Genomic DNA, 14,294 nt, shown 5'->3' on the forward strand with positions numbered 1-14,294 from the left:
CAGTGTTCTTAAATGCACGTATACTCCACATGCAAAACACACAGCAGTCTAATTACAGCTCATCCAAATGGTGGGCGAATATTATGAAAATCACCTTTAAAATACAGCTTTGCTAAATATGTATATTATGATGTTTATGCAAACCTGAAATGGTACTTTCAAATCATTATTTCTGTGTAAGCCAAACACATTTAATGCTTCTGCTGGAATAAGAGATGTAAGTAAACTGAATATATTTGGATTTCAAAAATTATTTATGAGGGAAATCTCTTACTTTCAGAAACTAAAAGGAAATAAACACAGACTTTCCCCAGAAGGATTTTCTCAGGCTGTTGGGTGTCAATTCACTCACGGTAGCTGTAGAACTGGCTGAGAATCTTTAAACCACTGCAGGAGCAGACCTAGCTCTTGGGTCCTGTCCAGTGCGTATTAAAACAAATTTCTGTAATAAAAGGAGCCTGGAGTACTAGGTCATCGTGTATTGTAGACTCACAGTGCTGCCTGCCTCTTCTCAGTATTATTTTAAACAAGTTAATCAAAATAGTGGATCTCCAGAACTGCCTTTCTATTCTCTGGCATGAACTAGATGTCTCCAACCGTCCTGTGCATATGTCACAACAGCCTAGACCAAGTCATTTCTAAAGATCAGCAATGAACTTTCTTAGGGCCCTGGAGGCTAAGAAGTCCGAGACCAAGGGCTGGCATCTGGTGTGGCCCTCGTGCTGTTTCATCGCACAGCGGAGGCTGCAGGTAGGGGAAAGGCTCTCAGGAGGCCTTTGTGTAAGGATGTTGATCTATTCCAGAGGGTGGCACTCTCAGGTCCGGGATGCTTCCCACTAGGCCTTGTCTCCCAACCCACACACTGGGAGTTATCTGCCTGGGGCACGCATTCAGACCTTATCCCTGGGTCACGGTGCCATAGCACAGCAGTCCAGCCCTAAAGGGGTGTCTCCTCTGCTCACCTCCCATTGGCTGGACCTGGCTCTTCGTCGTGTGAGTGCTGCCTGCCCTGAGGAGCCTGGGTGATGAAAGGGGCCGGAGGTCCCTGGGTGTTTTATTGCCTTCTCATCACCGTGAACTGGTTCTCCTCTGTGATGCCCTCTGCCAGGCCAGCCTGCCTTGGAGCCCCTGACGATGGACTGAAATCACTACAAACTGGGTTCATGACAGACAGGATGCCTTCTTGCTCTGGCAGACCCCAAAGAGTCCTGCTGTCATGTTTAACATCCCGACCGGCACCTGGACACAAGGCCCTGGCCTCAGGATGCTTCTGACCCCTGGCAGGAGCCAGGCACAGGGCTGCTGGTGCTGAGTGAGCCGGCTGAGTCTGTGGTACCTGAAGTGTCATTAGCATTCCTGCTCCTTCCTTGGAGGGGGTGGGTGTTGGTAGCCAGGCTAGTCTGTCTCTCCCTGCCTAAAACCCCAAAAAGCCCTCCTGAGGTGAGGGTGGAGACTCAGAGCTAATCAGACTCTCAGCTCTGAGCTCTGCCTGCTAGGAGCTCTCACTAGAGTGCTTTAACCCAAACCCACCGCGGGCTGGGCCTCTTGAGCCCCTTGGGGTTCCCCCTCATACCCTCTCCGTGGAGTAGATGAGCTCCCCTTTCGTCCTGCTTTCCTCCTGCTGTGCCTGCTGTGTTGGGTGGGGTCTGGGGGACCAGAGGCCCTTATCCTTCCGGGAATGCAGGAGGTGCCGTTAGGTGGGTTCAGAACCACAATCCCCCCAGTGCAAAAGAGAAACACAAAAAAGGAAAATAAAAAGAAGCAGAGGTTTATTATATTGCAAAAGCAAGCGAGCTGAGCTGCTCAGCGTGGTCTTTCTGAGTGCACATTTAGATTAGAATTTAGAAGAACATTTTAGAGTCGGTCTCTTAAAAATAACTGTTTGACAGACTGGTATAGTCCAGGCCAGTCAGGGTCCTGGGCTTGGTTTCTGGGGTGAACTAAGGTTCTAGGGGTCTAGGGTCCAGCTAATGCATGCAGAGGTCTCTCAAAGGGTGCCTTTCCTAAGTGCATTGGTCATTAGGGCACATGTGGTCGTCCTTCCACCACCCTCTGCTGCCTGCTGCCTGCTCCCTCCCCCCAACTCCCTCTCCCCACACTACCCCTGGGTGTCCCATTCTGTGCTTCAGTGTCAGATAGCAGGGGTGAGCTCTAGTGTGGGAGGGAGATTGAAATACCAATCCCCCAGTCTGATCAGTACACTGTATACACACACTGAAATCTCACAGATAAGTAGTGTCACTACGTGTTCATAAACACATCTAAAACTGAGAGATGGGAATGTTACTGCAATCTGATCTTTACACACTGTATATATGGGCCAAATTATCACACTGTACCTTATAAGTTTGTACAATGAAGATAATTAGTTGTTAGCCTGGTGTGGTGGTACACATCTGTAATCCCAGCACTTGAGAGGCTGAGGCAGGAGGATTGTTGTGAGTTGGAGACCAGCTCTGGGTCACAAAGTGAGCTCAAGGCCAGCCTGAACTGCATAGTGAGACCCCGTCTCAAAAAGACAGAAGTAAATAAATAAATAAAAGACATATTAGTAAATAAAACACAGCAATATCTAAAAAGCATAAAACACCCAGATCCACATGGGTTTTGTTTTGCCTTTGGGTTTCTTTCTTTTTTAGAAAGATTGAGTGCGTCAACCATAAAATCAAAATCATCCTTCCGGTTTCCCTTGTGTCAGCTCATTTCCCCACCCCAGTGCTTATTACCACGTGATGTGTGAGACTCCAGCTGTTTGGGTCAGGGGTCAGTCTAGAAATTGCTCACCCCTTAGGCAGGCAGCAGGATTGAGGTCATACTCTAAGTCTTGCTCAGGCACAGCCATTGGCCCCTCTGAATCACCTTGAGTCTTCGATGTGACTTCCTGCTCCAGGGGGCACCCCAAGACCCCTGGCTCTCCTGTGTCCAGCACCCCTCCCCTGGACTTGGGACCTGTGACTTGCTTGTAACCAGGAGAAGGAGGTAAAGCTGGCGGGATGTTGTCCCCATGTCTCTGTCACCCTGTGTGAGACCCACCTTGCCATTCTCCCTGGCTCTTTGCTGCTGGCCCCAAGTGAGTGGGCATTTTGAGGAGACCAGGGCACAAGGCACTGCCAGGAGCTAACAGCAGCCCCCAGCTAGACATGGAAGCCTTCTCCTCCAGCTCTGGAAGTGACCCTGCCAAAGCCCAGGCACCTCGGGACTGAACCTTGTCCAAGTTCAGCCTCTGCTAAGCTCACAGCCCTAGCCTGCTCTGGCATGGCAGCCTGATGAGACCTGAGCAGAGGTTGCTTTAGAGAGCCAGAAAGGCTCTGCTTTGCTGGGCAGAGCACAACTCTGCCAGGAAAGAGAAATTGTTTGGCTCACTTCTTCGTCTCCTATGTCAACCACTGCTTTGCACACAGCAGAGTCCTTGTAGATGTTTATTTGAAGAGTGAATAACTGGGAAAGAACTTCATTTTCCTTAAGGGAGAACTGTGTTTAAAGAATTCTTTAAGTATTGGGGCTGGGGATTTAGCTCAGCGGCATAAGCGCCTGCCTTGCAAGCAGGCAGTCGTGAGTTCGATCCCTGGTACCGATAAAAAGGGAAAAAGGCAAAAAAAAAAAAAAAAAGAATTCTTTAAGTGTAATATATAATTTATAAATATATATTACAAATAATATATATTATATTTTGTATATTGCATGTATATATATTATAATTATATGTATATTGTATACATAATTACATTAGTGTTACATATAATATGCATAAGTAACATAAGTACTGGAAAGTTTGTAGCAATTACAAATCTGTCATCCAGGGGCTAGGGTGCTTGCCTAATGGTGTGAAAAGTCCTGGGTTAGAGCCCCAGTGTCTTAGTTACTTTTCTGTCATTGAGGAGACAAAATACCTGGTGCCCAAAATTAAGGAAGGAGAGAGGTTTATTTAGCTTACAGTTTGGGGAGGTTTTTGTCGTAATCAGCTGGCTCCAAGGCAAGGTGGCATTGTTGAGGGCAGCAGTTCATGGTGGGGGAAGACAGCTAAGCAACAAGAGTAGAAATGGAGGGAACAAGCCTCTTCTTCTCCCCTATATTGTAGGTACGATGCCCACTCTAGGGTGGGTGTAGCACTCACACCATCTCCTTCCCTCCTCTTGCACAGGCTCAGGCTGTTTGCAAAGTGAGGACCCAAACCTCTGCTGTGTCACTTAAACTTCTAAACCTCTCAAATTGGCCCAGTGAATCAACCATTACACCCAACATCCCAGCACCACAAAAAAAAAAAAAAAAAAAAAAATTTAGAAGTGTGTCCTACAATCATTACTGAGTTCAGAGATATGATTTGATCCATGTAGGACTAAATTTATGCTGAAGCAAAAACCAGGATATATAAAATAAGTATTTCTTGACCCATGTAAATGTTAAATGAAATTCCCTTACTATATCATGAGAAATTTGCTATTGTTATTTTCACCAAACTTATAGAGTAGGCCTGGAAAAGCTTGACTTTATGAGAAATGTGAGATCAGTTAGGGGTGTCTGGGGTTAGGCTTAGGGTTAGTAATCGGTATACCAAATGAGGGTGCGAGTGTACCAGTCAGCTTTCTGCTGTAACAAATACCTGTGATAAATTAATTCAGAAAGAAAAGGCTTATTTGTCTCACATTTCTGGGGGTTCAACCCACAATAGGGTGGATCTGCTGGTTTTAGACCTCAGGTAGTGGTGGGGGGAGCTGCATGCCATGGCAGGAGGGTGCGGAGTAGCAGAATCACTCATCTGCTGGCCAGAACGAGAAGCAGAAAGAGGAAGAAGAAGAGGAAGGGGAAAGGAGGGTGGAGGAACTGGTGGCCTGCTAACCTCTTCAAGGCCATGCCTCGTGGGCTAAAGACCTGCACTAGACCACCTCCCAAAAGCACCACGCTGGGGATTGAGTCTTTAACCTATGACTCTCTGCGGGGACCATCCAGATCCAAACTACAGCACCAAGGAAAGGCCTGGCTGCAGTACGGCCAGTGCCACGTGGACGGCTTCATGAACATGCCATGAGGGTTTATCATATAAAGACAGCCGAGATTCCCCAGAGGGCTGGGAGAAATGAAAGGGCAGCTGGATTCAAATATGTTGACACTTTGTGGCGTATGCCACCGCAGAGTGGCTTCCAAACCTCTGTCACCATCACACTGTGGATTCCTTTTGTGCCACTTTGGCAGCAGGCAGAATCATGGTCTCTCAAAGTTGGCCACATCCTGAGCCTTGGAACCTGTAGCTACGTTTGGGTGCGTGGCAGGGACAACTCTGACAGGATTGAAGTTGTTACTCAAATCCTTGCAGCAGGCAGAGGGTAGAACCTAAGGGAGCCAACAGCAAGAGCATGGGCTCTGGCATTGGGGCCCTGCAGTTCAGCCCTGCCTATGCCCCCTGCTGGCCTCCCTCATCTCACCGAGACTGGGGAGTCCTCACCCCTCCCTCCCTCGGGGCCTCTTGTGACCCCTGGCCCTCCCTGCTGGACCGGGACCACCGTGCCATTCTTGTCTCTGCAGCAGGCAACTTCCTGGGGTTCACACGGGGAGACTCTGTCCTTGTGCCTCTGTGTGCCAAGCCATGCTGGGCAGAGCAGCCCCGGTTCTGGGAAAAGGGGGGGACCTGGAGCTCCCCAAGGCCCGAGCTGCTTGGCCTGCAGACTGGGCCTGGCCTGCCCTCCGCAGAGAGGCAGAAGCACCCCTACAAATGGCTTTGCTCCTGGGCCCTCTCCAAGCCCTTTCTTGGTCCCTCAAGGAACCTCTTTCTTTTTTTCTTTTGGTACCAGGGATTGAAGAATCCCTAACAGGATCCGTCTAGTCAGCATTGTGAGCTCATACCCAGCCTTCAGGAGGGATTATGCCCTTGGTGGGCTGCTAGAGACAGGGCAGATGTGACACCTGATTGTCTGAAAGGCAGTTGTTATCTTGTAATTTTCCTGGAAATTAGATTATAATCTTAGAAAGAAAGGAAAAGGTGGAGGGGAAAAAATCAATCCAGATAGTTACAGCTATTCACATTGTTTAATTTTCTCTCAGAAATTTTATTCTTTGCCAACACAGCTTTAAAGCATTACAATTTCATGTGTGTAAAATTCCTCTCTAAACCAACTTGTATCTCCGCTTTCTTAACTCATTTCACTCATAATTACATACTTTTCACAACCTATTGTTATTGCTATTACTGGATTCATATTCCTAATACTGACAGGCAAGTTGTATTCCCACTTGATTTTCTATGAAATAAACGCAGGCACTCAGCACTCCTTGTAAACTGATGCCTACCTAGCACTTACAAACACTGGGCACTGTTTGTGCTTTTACACGCCTGTGAAGTTCATTCTACTGAGATGACAACTCGGTCAAGATCATACGGTTGGCAAGATGCCCCGAGCCTCCACTCACGATCACTCTACTAGGCTCATTATGTTTTAACCTTCGTGTTGTTAGGAATGTTTTGAAATTGCTTTAGAGCATTTGCTATCAAAACAAGAGATAGGGGGTCACAACCTTCAGAGGGTCAATCTGGGCAGCTTCCCAGATTGCTGTGGTGAGGGGAGTCCAAGCCCCATTGCACCCATGGCTGATGGAGCTGGCTGGGGCTGCCCTGCTCCTCCCCAGGTGTTTGTGGTTTGGATGGAGAATGTCTCTCAGAGACATGGTCCTGAATGAGGCTGTGGTCAGAGGTGGGCCTTGGGGAGCTAATGGACCATGAAGGCTCTGCGTCCTGTGTGGACTAATCCACTGCACTTCATGGCTTAATAGGCAGCAGGAAGGAATGGTCCTACACCTTAAGAGGTGGGGCCTACTTGGAGGACATAAGTCACTGCGGGCCCTTGAAGGGTATGTTTTACCTTTCCTCTCTCATCTGCTTCCTGGTCACCCTGATGTAAGATGATTTGCTCCCCGTCATGCTTTGCTTCACCACAGGCCTAGAAAGAATGATGCCGAGTGACCATGGGCCAAAACCATGAGTGAAATAAGTCATTCTCTTTTAGGTTGACTTCTTTTTTTTTTTTTTTGGTCTTTTTCCTTTTTACCGGTACCAGGGATCGAACTCAGGACTGCCTGCTTGAAGGCAGGCACTTATACTGCTGAGCTAAATCCCCAGCCCCCTTAGGTTGACTTCTTAGGTTCTTTACCAGGGGCCTGGGAAACTAACACACCTGGCAGTGTGATCTCTTAAGTCAACAAATTTTGTGGGTTTTAATCCATTTAAAGCAGCGGTTGCTTGAGTCAGTGAATAGAAGTCGGAGTGTAAGTGGAGGAAATGACTATAACATGTACCTTTCTCCCAGAAAAAGTGTTTCTGACCTTTGTCCTAACCCAGCAACAATTGGATTAGACGCATCAGACCCTTTGCAAACTAGAGATGAACTAAATTCCATGGTTTGAGTCCTAAGGCTTTTCTTGAAAATTATGGGTACCTCTGAGCATTTGTCAAGTTCTGGGTTCTATATGCTAGATAAGAATTATTCCCATTTGACAGAGTTGAAAATCAAATCTTGTGCAATGCTTAGTAATAAAACTACCAAGTGGAAGGGGGCAGATTTGAACGCAGGTCTGTGCAACGGAAGTGCTTACATCTTCAGGTCAGGCTACATGGCTCCCATACTGTTGGGGACCTGCCTGGGTTGTGCTGGGTCCTGGAAATCGCTCAGCCCAACTTGAATCTGTGGCACATGGTCCATGATGGAGGCCACTGTGAGTCAACCTGGAGGCTGATTAATGGCAGTGGCTTATCGCAAGTCCTTTAGAGCGATGACGACAATGACACAGCTACAGCTACTAAGCTCTGCTCTGGGCCAACATAACTGACGAAGTCAGCTGGCCCTGGAGGGGATCCTGTACTTGAGCCATTGTCCTAGCATCATTTGGCTCCCTTTTTAAACTTAATAAATGACACCATTTCTGACAAGGTTTATTTTTGCTTCAGATCCTCCTATGAGGAAGTCATATGTTAGTTATGCAATGTTTTTGGTAACCTTTATTCATGGAAAACTCACCAAAATATAGGAATATACTATAAAACTGCAGACATTTTTATTACTTGAGTGTTTGTTCATGCTGAATCGAATAACAAAATTATGAAGCATGGCAATTCGATCTGTGAAGATCTAGTGAGATACTGAGTGGCCTCTGGTATCAGTCAGATGGAGGTGCCAGGCCTACATATGTTATTTGGCAAGTTCCTGAATCCTCCTGAGCTTTCTTGACTAATGTACACATAGTACCTGCCTTGTGTATTTGTAATAGGATTAAAAACCACATGAGAATCAGTAAAGATCCTAGCCTAAGACAGACTCTCAGGAGGAATAATTACTTCCTGCTCCCTCTTCTCTACTTTGGATTAGATTTAAAACTTTATGTTGGTCATTAATTTCTACTTCCTTCCTCTAAGAAGCATTTGTAACTGGTTCAAGGAAGGAATATGGAAAGATTTAGAGATGCAGGCTAGAAAAGTCCTAGAATGCGGTAATCAGAACTTGATGGGAGATTCTGCTTAGCACTCAGAACAGAATGCTTATAGAAATGCTTATAGAAAGGCTCCAGAGATTCAGTTGGGAAGGACTCCACTGGCAGTTGGACTTGAGATCACATGTGTTACGCTTTGGCAGAATATTTGCATACATTTTGTCCATGTCCTGAGGCTCAGTGGGAGACTGATATTAAGGGTCATGGTCTAACTAATTTGGCAGAGGAAATTTCAAGGCAGCACAATGTTCAGCCTGTAGCATAGGTGTGATCTGTTGCTTTTACCTAGGTTTATATTGAAAATCAGAGCAAAAAGCCCATTTGAACAGAATTCACAAGGTCACCAATACCTACTTTGAAGAACTTTACTCTCATAGGATGGGATATGTATGAATTACCAAAGGTGAGACGAGAAAGTAGGTAGAAATCTTGACGGTATAGGGGCAGGCAAAGACCTCATGAACAAAACCCAAACTGCATGGGAAATATTTCACAGAATCAACCACTGGGATCTCATCTTATGAAAAAGATTTTGCACATCAAAAGAAATCATCAAGAGAGTGAAAAGACAACCCACAGAGTAGGAAAAAATTTTAGCCAACTGTCTCTCAGACAAAGGACTTATATATAGAACACATAAAGAATGGAAAAAATCTGACCCCCCAAATTAAAAAATTCAGTCAACAAATGGGCATCTGAGGTGAATACACACTTTTCAGATAAGAATACAAATAGTAAATAAATATATGAAAAATGTTCAACATTATTAGTCATTCAACATGTGTAAATTAAAACAACACTGAGATTCCATCTCACCACAAAAAGAATGACTGTCATCAATAAATCAACCAATAACAAATATTGGAGGGTGTGTGGGAAAATAGAACCCTTCTTGGCTGTTGGTGGAGTGTAGACTGGTACAACCACTGTGGAAATCAGTGTGAAGACTCATCAAAAAAACTAGGATTATTTGATACAGCTACTCCCCTTCTGGATATTTTCCCAAATAATTAAAAACATCATAACACAGTGATATATATGCACTCATGTTTATAGCAGCATAATTTGTAATCGCTAAATCTTGGAAACCAAATGCCCATCAACCAAGGAATGGATAAAAAAAAAAGTGGTCTTTTTATAGGATGGAGGACAACTCAGTCATACAGAAAGATAAATTTGAGACTTTTATAGGTAAATGGCTGTAGCTTGAGAACATACTCATAAGTGAAACAAATTAGACTCATGTGTAAGCATTGTATTGTTTCTCTAGTGTGAGAAGCTGAAAGAATAAATAAGATCCAAAATGTACAATAGATATTGGAACATGACAAGAAACTGTTAAAAAGGAAAGAGAAACTGGGATCAGTGAAAAGAGAAAAGAGGGATGGAAAAAGGAAAAAGTATATATATACACACAAGATAGTGAAGATAGTTATACTGCTGATTTCTACTAGTTTGTTGAAAAGAAAGGCTTGTGATTATACTGCTTGATCAATTTTTCATGCATATATCATGTAACCTGAGCAAATACTTTGAGGATGACACTATGTAGTGTATTAACCATTGTTACTCTCTTACTACCTTGTTTGGAAACTTTGTATCATTGTCTTTTCTCTTTAACATAAAAAAATTTTAAAAGATGTAAATGTGGGATGGAGATTTGGAGCAAACCTTAAATGGTTCAAATTGTGGAGACAAAAAGTCAGTAATGCAAAGGAGTGGAGAAGGGATGTGGATGAAGAAAAGCAAAAGGGGAAAGAAGGAAGAATGGCGCCCAGGAACAGTGAAGTTTCTGGCATCAGCAGTGAGTGATAACGTCCCATCAATGGCACTCAGGAATGAGTCCAACGAGCTAATAAAAAAGACATTTAACCTTTAAAAAAGCCTATTTGAAAGTTTTCAGTTTTGCAAGAAAAAAAAACTTGCTTACAAAGTTGGAGCGTAGGAGAGCATGGTGGCTGAAAAGATTGGCATTTTTAAAAGCCAAATATTTTGCAACAGGACAATAAGAAAAATGGCTTGAAGACATTTCAGGAATCAGCAAGACCCCACTCGTTGGAGACTCTAAGAAGTAAGACTGAAAGACTTTGAAACAAGAGCCCCAGAGTATTTTGCTTCAGAAGGTATTACCTAGGGAAATGATTGCCCAGGATTCAAAATTCATTTGAGAGTTCTCAGCCATCCAAGTATAGGAACACCTTTGCAACCATGGTCCAAAGGGGCCCAGCTACGACCCAAGTGGGAAGCGGGCATTTGTCTCCCTCACTGTACTGGTTTTACAGGCATGCAGAATGCAAGAGTTGTGGGGTTAGGGCAGCTCATTCCTAGATGTCAGAAGAAGCTTTTAGAGACCAGGCGATGCACCGGCAAGAGGAAAGCTCACAGAGCTGTGAGAGTGAATCCAAAACTGCAATGAAAACCACAGAAAGTTGGAAATATCAAGAATGTGAAATGTCTGAGAGAAGCTACAGAGAGTGCACAAAGTCACCACAGGGAGAGACCATGAGGTCTGTGATAGAACTGTGGGGCACCGGCGGCAGCTGAAAAGATAAGAAGTATGAAATATAAATGACCTTTATTTTGAGAATGCGAGGAGAGACACCCCTGACCCCTGGGGTGCGGCAGGCATCTCCCCCCCGGGGTCGGTGATCTCTCTTTGGAACACATGGAGTGGAGGCATATAAGTAGCCTAGGTTTGGGGTGGAACCTAAGGGGCATTAGTGATGTACAGGTATTGGTATTCTTTTGGCGCCATAGTTAAATCCCTAGGGGTGGGGGAGATAAAGCTCCTTGGTTCCGCCTGAGGCTTTACCAGCTACAGTGTCCTGTCTGGGCCAAAATTCTTTCAGTCTGCACCCAGCAAACCCCTTTGGGGTTCACATCTGACCACAGTTTTCCCTGCATGCTGGACATGGGACTAGAGGGTTTAATGTGTGCGAGAGTTCAGTCTTGCTTTGGTTCCTTTCCTTTCTATCTCTCACTTCTGTTTTGGAAAGGAAGCGTTTATCCCGTGCCATTGTACACACAGTGTTTCACTTCTAATGTTTTTAGAGATTTGCCATAAGCATTTGTCTTGTGTCTTGGAAAAGAATGTAGACTTGCACTTTTCAGCAGTACTGGAACCGTTAAGAGCTGGTGACTCACAGAAGTGACCAAATGCATCTGCATAAAGAGATACACATGTGTCAACTGGGGGCCAGGGCTGGAATATTATGGTTTAAATCTAGAAGGTCCCCTAGGGCCCTCATGTATTCAGCGGTGGAGCTTCTGAAAGGTTAGGGTTAGGGTTATGTGCTTTCAGTGGATTAATCCAAAGATGAGTTAAGAGCTGAATGTGTGTATCAGTCAGTGCTTACTAGAGAAACAGGTTTAATGCAAACTATACAGATATATAATAATGTGCAAGATGGGTTAGAAGCAGCCACCTGCAGAGTCAGGTGTGGGAGAGTGCAAAAGGGCCGCCTGTGTGCTGGGGACCCAAAGGATCCAGTCAAAGCCCTGGAGCCCACTGCAGTGTCCTGCACAAGTCTTATCAGGAGGCAAAGGTCTGAGCTGGAAGGCTGAAGGGTCCCTGCTGGAAGCCTGGAGCTCCTCTGAAGGAACAGAAGCAGCCTTCCTTCTTCACTTCCCTTTTATTCCACTCAGGCTATCAGTCTACTGGCTGGTGTCACTCACATCCAGGGTGGGTCTTCTGGCTTCAGTGAATCCCTTCAGCCACACCCAGAACTACACTGATCCACAATCTGGGCTTTTCTTACTCAAGGTGACACAATCAGTTAACTATCACAGCATGGCATTAGGAGGTGGCTCACTGGGGTGTGACCTCTCTCCTGGCTCCTCCCCTCATTCTTTGCTTGCTGGATGGCCTCCTGGGAGTGGCTCTCTGACTCTGCCACCATGCTGTTCCTGCCTGGGGCCACCACGGACAGACCGGACAGACCGTGGGTGGGTGCCCACACAGCCCCTCCTTTTCTAAATTATGTTAGGCACCGTGGGGGTTTGGGCCATGTAGGAGCTCAGCAGCATGGCTTCTTCCTGGCAAGCACGAGGTCCTGAGTTCAATTCCTGGAACAAACAACAACAACAAAAACAAACTGCTGACCACGACGGGATCGCTGGCAGCGCTGGAAAAGCTCACAGTCACAGTCTCTGCAGACAAGACGAGAGGCAACCATGGACTGCTAACACTCCTTGTCCCAGGGTAGTAATCTGCCCGCCTTAGAGGTCAAACGTTTCTCTGAATGAGCAAGACTCACTGCCTTTGTTCTGACTTTCCAAGGCCTGCTCATTTTCATGGGCTTTTGCCTCCTGTGGGCCCTGTTCTTCTCCTTAGGCCCCTCCTTCGAAATCCATAAATACGGGCAATCCAGAGAAATCTCTGTCTCAGCTCCAAGACAGTTCTGACCTTCCTGGATCCCCCAAATCATGTTACTTGTTTCTTTTAAGCCTTTGCCATAATTCATTTTAGGAGATTGGGGGCCCCGGCCATGTCCCCAGTGGGGTATTTTGTTACAACAAGGAGATGACTAAGGCACTGCGTATGTGAGCAGCTGAACTATGACTGTCATTGTCACACGGATGGTGAAGAGGGAAAAGCACAGAAGCAAAAAGTAAGCAGAAGCCACACAGCCGACTGTGGAGGGCCGTGCAGGGTATGCAAATAAGTATTTGAGTCCTAACCCTATGAAATAAATCGGATGCCATTGCAGTTTTGCACATGGGGTCAGGTGAAAGCATCAGCTTTTCACTGAGAAAGATCATTCTAGATTTCTACAGCCCAGGAAAGGCAATTACTAGCTATGCCCAGGTGCCAAACCCTTGAGATACTGATGGCTTTGATGAGCTGTGCTGGGCAACTGAAATTCACGTGCATTTCGATGACTTAGTGTGAAAAAAGGAATATAAAATTTCTCAGGAATCTAAAAATATTGGTTGCATTTCAAAACGATAATACTTGGGGTTAAATAAAATGTATTTTAAATTAGCTTTGTTTCTTGTTAACCTTTTAAAAGGTAGCTACTTGAACATTTAAAATTATATGCATAAAAAATTTTTAAAATAAAAATAAAAAGCATAATTATGTACGTGGCTCCCTTTCTATTTTGTTAGATGGGGCTGCTCCAGATGCAGTGCCGAGAAGAAGCTGGAGAGAACCCAGCACCAGGACCAGTCAGGAGGCCGGGTAGGAGGTGAAGGTAGTTTGAACTAGGAAGATTCTGGGAATAGAAGCTGAAACAGATTCAAGGTAAAATTGGGAGGTTATGACCACAGCGAGTGCCTCCAGCTGGGTAGTGGTGCTGCTGTCAAAATCAGCAGCGCTCGAGGAGAAGCAGGGCTGGCAGGAGATGTCACAAGGTCAGGGGAGACTTGCTGGATGGATTTGGCACCAGATTTCCCAGTGGACAAGCACATGAGGCAGGATCTGGAGAGAGCAGTCAGTGAGAAACGGGCTAGGGCCCTGATTCGGGAAATGAGAAAGCAACTTGCAAAGGGAAGTTGAAAAAGAAAATGAAATGTGTGGAGTCTTGGGAGTGGGGTTGGCGGTGATATCTGCTCTCCCTAGCTAAGCAGCCCAGGGACTGGAAACACCTGGACCATGGTGGCTACAGACACATAGGCCAGGGCCATCGGACAGAGAGATGGGGTAAGCTCAGGTCAGCGCAGAGAAGACAGACAGGAAATGCAGAGGATTCTTTGGAGAGCTGGGCTGCAGAAAGAGAGCCGGAAAAGCTTCAGAGTTAAGTTTTCTACAAAGAAATGTGAAAGAGATTGACTATGTGTGAATATGGGTAGGAGGAGGGGGGATGCTGGCGAGTCAGAGA

Source organism: Cavia porcellus, unplaced genomic scaffold, assembly GCF_034190915.1.
Source record: "Cavia porcellus strain 051 isolate PalLab524CR breed Dunkin Hartley unplaced genomic scaffold, mCavPor4.1 scaffold_14, whole genome shotgun sequence".
NCBI classification, from domain to species: domain Eukaryota; kingdom Metazoa; phylum Chordata; class Mammalia; order Rodentia; family Caviidae; genus Cavia; species Cavia porcellus.